Here is a 6131-nt window from a genome sequence, read left to right as displayed (position 1 = left end):
TGAGGTCTTTCCACTGACTGGGCTCAGTCCTGAGTCCCCCCCACGGGTGTGTGTGTATGTTTGAATTAATGTGCGCGTGAGCGAAGTGTGTTTGTGCAGATGCTTTTTCATTCAGGCTGGCAGTGAGAATGAACTTAATCCTCTAAGCTCTTGTCGGGGCTTGTCCTCGCTCTCCTCAATAAAGCAAGAAGAGAAAAAAAAACCTAAAGCGATGAAACTTTAAAAACAAAATCCCCGAAACATTTCCACGACTTTCTGATTTACAGGCGTGGAAGAAGAAACGTGAAAATGAAATGTTGCACCTTCAGTAGCACTGAACTTAAAGTTATGGATGTCCACGAAGTCCTGTTTGGCAGCCATCTTGGAACAAATCCAGGAGGTTATTTTGAAGCCTCAGTTTAAATGCAAGCAAGCTAAGTGCAAAGTGTTTCATACTTTTAGTAATAACACTCTAACACCTTCTTGTAAAGGCTGTAACCCTGTTACTGCTGGTTAGGTTAGAAAGAGATCAGCTTTTGCTTTAATGCAAATGTAATTTCATCTCTTTGGACTCTTCTGAATAAAAACAAACTACTACCATCCTCCCTGAACCCAAACCAAGACCTGCTGGGGTCTGAGCAGAGCCATTAAAACTAGTCCAGAGAGGTGCAGAAGTGGAGGTTCCTCTGCAACCCCTGTCCAGTACTGATTGTCTGGTAACTTCAGCATACACTAAAATCTAAAGGTCAATTTAATGTTTTACCTATTTTATTTTTGTATTTGCCCAAATACACAATGTCTTCTAATACTACAACTTCAAATCTAGGAGAAACAGTGCAAATTTGAACTGTTTTGGTCCTCAAAAACAAAGGCATTATCAGTTTTAGGTTTTAGGAGGCACATTTAACTAGAATCTACCTGCAGGGATAGAAATGTGTAGCACGTGTGCCTGTGTTTCTGAGACCTACAGCTGATTTCCAGGATCTGATTAGAAGGGAAAACTAATGAAGCACACTGTCAGTAAAAATTTCACACATTCATTCGGTAAATATGTTCTTCGTCACCTTTGGAGAAAAGACACAAAGCTTTGCATTTTTACCTACATTTATAAACCAGGATCATCTTCTAGAGCTAAAATGTCAGTACTGAAAATTTCATGTGTGTATCTCAAGGCTAAAAAATGATGGAAAATTATTTGAGTTAAAAAGCTCTAAATTAAAGTTGCTACTGTTGTAAGTATTGAAAGTGTGGTGGAAACATTTATTGTATGGTTTCATTAAATTTACTACTCAGCTGACTCTGAGGGGGTCTGGTGGGTGGCACTGATTTCTGATGGACCACCATGGGGTTCCCAACATGTCCTTACTCTGTTTTAGTCTCGTAAAAGCTGAAACTCGGTCTGTGTGTGTTTGGCATTTGAAATGAAAAGCCTGTAAACGTGCGTTCCAGCCTCCTGACTTTGCTGGTGCTTCACTCCAGATCTGCTCTTGGACTTGTGTTGAACTCGACTGAGGTGGTCTGATCAGACACAGTGCTGCTCTTCGCTGCAGCTGTCCACACATCACAGACAAAGTCAGGAGTGTTTTTACCTCGTCCAGCTGCCTCACAGTGTGTGCGTGTGTGTGTGTGTGTGTGTGTGTGTCACCTCGGGGCATTTTGTCACTTAAGAGTGGGACATTTGGCTGATCGGTTTTCCTCCCCCTGAAGTGCATGCTTCAAAGGCCGGATGAGCAGATTAGAGGTCAGGATGGGCTCAGGACTAACTGATTTAGGAAGGTTTAGGCTTCAGTCTGAAATCCATCCTCTTTGTTTGGCCTCATCGCCCCGCCGGCTCTGTTCCTGTTGGCAGCTTCTTCTCGCTTCTTTAATTCGTTTTTCTCTGCTTCAGTAAGCTACAGGGGCCTACACGGGACAATAATTGATCCTCGTGTTCGCATGAGATCACTAAATACATGCAGCGAAGCCCAGAGGACATAGGTAAGCGATACAGGAGACTTTTCCTGCCCTTCAGAGAGAAAGTTGATTTCTTCAGTTTTACTTCTTGTTGGTTTTTTTGCTTTTACGTTGAAGATTTTAGATGTTTGACTTTTAATTCTGGTACTCCTGTTTTAATTTAAAGGACTGAGGTTGTTGTTCTTGCATCTGTGGACAGGATCGTCTGTTGTTCTGGAAAAACAAACCTGAAGACGCTCTGCAGAGAAACGTAAAAGTCTGCTGCCACCTGTTGTTCACTCAGAGCATCGCAGATGTCATGGTTTTTAGAACATATAAATAACCTTTAATATAAAGCAGTTATCACTTTAGTAGGAACACTAAATGGTTGTATGTTTGGTTTAGTTTCCAGAATGAGTTTTAGTTCAGTTTTTATTTGTTTCTTTATTTGTTTTATTTGTTTGTTACGAGTTTAAGTGTTCTGTAAAAACATTTGAGCCAGAGTAAAATCCCATTCTTAAAAATCATTACATTTTCTTTTTTCTCTTTTATTTAAGTTAATTGAAGATTTTCACACTGTTTTAGTGCAGTTTTAAATTACTTTTCATGCTTCACTCTGCTGGAGTTGTTAGAAATCAGGTAATTCCACCATAACTGCAAAAGCAGAGGAGATAGCTCAATTAAAAACTACAGCCAAGCTCATTTGAAGCAAATCCAAGTGATCCATGCCCTTCAAGTAGTTTGAAAACGTTCTTGCATACCAAGGGTTGTTTGATCAATATGATCTGTCCAAAATATTATACAGAACACGCGAATATCTCAGGTGTTTCTCTATTTCACAATAATAATAAGATTTGCATGTATCCGGAAAAGGGTGGAGTGCCCACTCCGGGTCAGGGACGAGTTCTTGCCCCAAGTGGAAGAGTTTAAGTATCTCGGGGTCTTGTTTACGAATGACGGGAGAAGGGAGCGGGAGATCGACAGACGGATTGGTGCAGTGGCTGCAGTGAGGCGGATGCTGTACCTGTCTGTTGTGATGAAGAGAGAGCTGAGTGTAAAAACGAAGCTCTCAATTTACCAGTTGATCTACGTCCCTAACCTCACCTATGGTCATGAGCTGTGGGTAGTGACCGACAGAATGACATCACGGATACAAGCGGCAGAAATGAGCTTCCTCCGAAGGATGGCTGGCCTCTCCCTTAGAGATAGGGTGAGAAGTTCAACCATCCTTGAGGGGCTCAGAGTAGAGCCGCTGCTCCTTCACATCGAAAGGAGCCAGTTGAGGTGGTTCGGGCATCTGACAAGGATGCCTGCTGGGCGCCTCCTGGGTGAGGTGTTGCGGGCATGTCCCACTGGGAGGAGGCCCCGGGGCAGACCCAGGACACGCTGGAGAGATGATATCTCTCGGCTGGCCTTGGTGTTCCCCCGGACAAGCTGAAGGAGGTGGCTGGGGAGATGGAGGTCTGGGCTTCTCTGCTTAGGCTGCTGCCCCCGCGAACCAGCCCCAGATAAGCAGACGAAGATGGATGGATGGATCAAAATATGACTCAGAGCTAAAAGATAATCCTCGTGTAAAAAGGAGACCCATCATATGCTCTGACTTTTTTTGTGCTGCCATATATCTCACATGTTGATATGAGCATAGAAAATGTACTTTCTGAAATTTTCTTCAATAAATCATCAGAAAATAGATCAAACATCTGGAGTACAGAGTACAGAAAAAAGTGAGCATTTTGTCTTGGAAGGATGCAAAATTGACTTTCTTGCTGTTTTTTAATAAAGAGTGATTGTGTTTTCGGGTAAAATGAAGATAAAGGCAAAATTTTGTGTCTTCATTAAATTTCTAATGCTACTGAAAAAAAAATCAGCTGATTGTGAGGAGCCTGGGTGACATTTAACAACAGCCCAGAAAACTGTAGTTTGTTACTCTTGATTTTCCTGATGTAGGTGTGTTAATGTGGCGCTGTTCAGACTGAAATCAGAATCCTGTCTCAGAGTGATGCTGCAAAACCAGCTCATGCATCACTCGGACTACAGTTATTAGTTTTATGACAAAGGCAGTAAATTGCCTTTGTGATAAAATGGGCGTGTGGCGGACAGAGAGTGGACCCACAGTGCAAGACTTTGACGTAACTCAAAACCACAGCTTTATTAATACTGGGTTTAAAACAAAAACAGATAAAATTTAAAAAAAATTTTAAAAACCCTGCAGGAACAGCAGGTATACCAGCATGAGGGAGGGCGTGACAAAGAACAGAGCGAGACACAGGAGGAGACTAGAGCAGAATGGACACACCTGGGAGCACAGCTGAACATAACTAACTGATGAGACAGGGGAAGCAAAGCTGAACATCACACACACAAGCCGAGGGATTGTAAAAAAACCCCAAAGAAAAACAGGAAGTAGCACACACACACTGTGGCGCGTGAACTTGACACAGGGACTGGCAACAAACAGACATGCGGACATGACGGACAAAGGTATGACACACAGAGAAATGATCCCGGGAACACAACTGACTTCCAAAAAGAGATGCTGATGACAAGACAGAGACGAGACTGGACACGAAAGGGAAACTAACATAATCAAACAACAAGAACCAGAAATATGAATAACCAAATTATTCTTCCCACTGATTCTTCATGGACACACTGGTGCTGGTCCTTTAATTCCAGGTCCAGCAGACTGCAAAGTGTGCTACTGCTTTGTTCTTCAACACAACACACTAAAACTTCGGGTGTGAATGATGACGGTGGAGTGATCTGAATGTGGGGCTCGGACATGGAGGGAAGTCATGGATAGTTAGTGATGGACTCCTTCCTCTGTGCCCTCTGTAGAACAGAATGAGCTGCTCATGCATCCTTCATCCATCATCATCAAAACCAAATACAAACAAATCATCTAACAGCTTCCATGCAGAGCAGAAGAGCTGTTTATGCTTAAGGCTCATATCTAAGAAAACACATTTACAATGAAGAACAGAAGAACAAAATTAATTCATGCAGCTTTGGTGCAGATGAGATCACTTCTCACTATGTCACAGGTCTTTATACAGACAAACTAAACACACCCCCTGATTCAGTATAGGACCTCCTTTAAAAGCAGCAGATTGAAAGGTGATCACAGGTGTCTAAGTTACTGCCAGAACTGGATCCTGATTCCAGACTGTTTTATTTATTTTATTTTATTTTATCATTAAGTTTTCTTTTGTTCCACAAAATTGTGCCTGGCTACTCATCCTCTACTGGGAAAATGGGATCTGGATTAGACTGCTTTGTGGATGCGATCCCCCACACTGTGGTTTTTTCCTGCTGCCAGCAGATGGAGACAAACTTTAACTTCATGTTGTTCTCTGTTTTTGGTCAGGTTTAGTTTCTGTAGTTGAAATAATAAGTGTGACTATTATATTCCTTGACTGAAGACATGTATGCACATATGATTCATTCAGTAAAATAAATTAAACAGTGTTCATGTTGTACCTCTTTCCTAACCCACTCCATACTTAACGATGATTTGAAGAAAAAATTTAAAACTTGATCGCTCCATCAGACCCTTTGCCACTGATCTTCAGTCCAGTTGTTGTGGAATTTGGCATACTGCAGCCCTTTCTCCCTTTTCCCTATCATTAAGAATGGCTTCCTGACAGCCTGATGAGGCTTCAGTGAACAGTAGATGGATTACCTGAAGGTCCAGATGCTTCTCTCAAGTCTTGTGTCAATCTTTTTCAAAGACACACTGCACACCATGCTGAGATATGCCAGCTAATAGTCTTTTGGGATTCACCTTGTTGTTCCAAAAATACAATTTTATGCTGTCAAACTGTCTTATCTTTGATATTTTTCATAGATATAACCAAAGGAATGGAACAAATGATATATTTTATGACAGGCTGCCTAAAGACACTGTTTAAAATTAGCTCTTTGCTAAGTTGTGTGTAGACACAACACTGATTCATCTCGTTATCTGCGTTTTTTTAATGCTTGAATGACTCATAGGTGAGCGTTGAAGTTGCTTATAAACAAACCAAAAACATTGCTCTAAAAATGGTCTAGAACAGGAGGTGTACTGAAAATGAATGAAAAAGCAGCCAGTGTCCAAAGAAAAGCATTGACAGTTTATCAGAAAGTATGAAGAAATACTGCCAAGAAGGTCTGGATGCTTGGAAACAAAAAATAAAAGAAATAACGGGTGGCTTAAAACTTTTGAACAGTTCTGTAAT

The sequence above is a fragment of the Oreochromis aureus genome, linkage group 2 (genome assembly GCF_013358895.1).
Source record: "Oreochromis aureus strain Israel breed Guangdong linkage group 2, ZZ_aureus, whole genome shotgun sequence".
Classification (NCBI taxonomy): Eukaryota; Metazoa; Chordata; class Actinopteri; order Cichliformes; family Cichlidae; genus Oreochromis; species Oreochromis aureus.
The sequence above is the reverse complement of the archived record's forward strand: the minus strand, read 5'-3'. Positions refer to the sequence as shown.